Source organism: Aplysia californica, unplaced genomic scaffold (genome assembly GCF_000002075.1).
Source record: "Aplysia californica isolate F4 #8 unplaced genomic scaffold, AplCal3.0 scaffold00106, whole genome shotgun sequence".
Taxonomy (NCBI): domain Eukaryota; kingdom Metazoa; phylum Mollusca; class Gastropoda; order Aplysiida; family Aplysiidae; genus Aplysia; species Aplysia californica.
In genome coordinates, this window is record NW_004797376.1 from 676382 (window position 1) to 677814 (window position 1433).

Consider the following 1433-nt stretch of genomic DNA (forward strand, 5'->3'; position numbering starts at 1 on the left):
TATTATTATTAGCAGAAATAAAGCTGCAACGGAACACTTTGCCTATAATTTCTAAAAGAAGCAATAATCGAAAAGAGTTGAATGTGCAGGTTTCATCACAACAACAAAAACTATAAAACAACAAATTATAATTATGGGAAAAAATATTTGGTCAGTCGGGAGGAGGAGAAGAGAGGAAAAAAGAAAAAAAACCAAAACCTTCCGAACCTGGGACTCGAACCCACACTCGAAGACTTCATACGCAAACACGCTGTCCATTCGGCCATCACAACTCTTTACAAAATTGGGTAGATTAAGCTTCATATATTTACAACACTGTTTCAGAAGTTTCCAAACTGCTAAAACTGGAATCATAGGCCTAACACAATATTCACCACTAGCCTACCACAGCCAATCAGAGCACCACTAGCGCCTGGCTGACGGGCTGCAGCAAGGCGCAAGTATTAAGTACGGCTAGACTTCAAGTCTAAGTACGGCTAGACTTGCACTAAGTACGGCTAGCCACTTCGATTACGGATCTAGATATATAGATCTAGATCTAGATCTATATATAGTTCTATAATTATATTATAGGCCTACCAAACATTGTTCGTATGCAATATGGTTCTGTAAAGTTACCTGGCGGTCCGATGAGTCGGGTCTGTCTGGGGGCCCCCGTCCAAGATAAGTGTTGCCTCGTCGTGGTCCTGAGTTCGACTGAATATCTCAGTGAGTTTCTCAGACGATGTCTGCCTATTTCGTGCCAGACCCTTGATGTCATCCAAGGGCGTGCCACTCCCTTAATTATCTTGTCCCCACAGTAAAGATAAGAGTCATGTCCCTTGACATCACATCCCCCTCACAAGCAATTTCAAGAACAAAATAATTCAAAATGCTAAGCGCATCAACCAGAAACTGAAACTATAACTCTGAAACTTTATATACACTGTACACAGCAGAAACTTCGCCTACAAGTCGAGTCTCTACGGAGGCCTGACATGGCATCCCGACTTCGTTATGTAGTCAGACGTAGTGGAAGTATCATGAAGGGTTGTGTCTGACTCTAGTGACTCCGCTGGTAATTCTGGCTGATGGTGAGGCAACATAGAAGACTCTCTGGGGATCACGAGATGGTTACTGTCGTCGCCTTCCATCCTCAGCCGGATCTGGTGACGATTACGAACCTTCAAGCCGTTGTCCGTTTTCAAGAGGTTCGTTCTGTCTACAACCGTAGCCTTGGCATCCCTTGAGGTTTTAACCCAAACTGGCTGTCCTTTTGACAAGTCTGACATGGGCTTGGCGCAATGTCTTCGATCGTAATCCTGTTTCTGCCTCTGCCTGAAAGCTGCGTCAATCTTCCTGAACACCTGCCTTTCTCCCCCCTTTGGGACCAATTTTTCTGGGAAAATGGGCACTCTTGTCCTGATTTTCCTACCCATTAGAAGTTCTGCTGG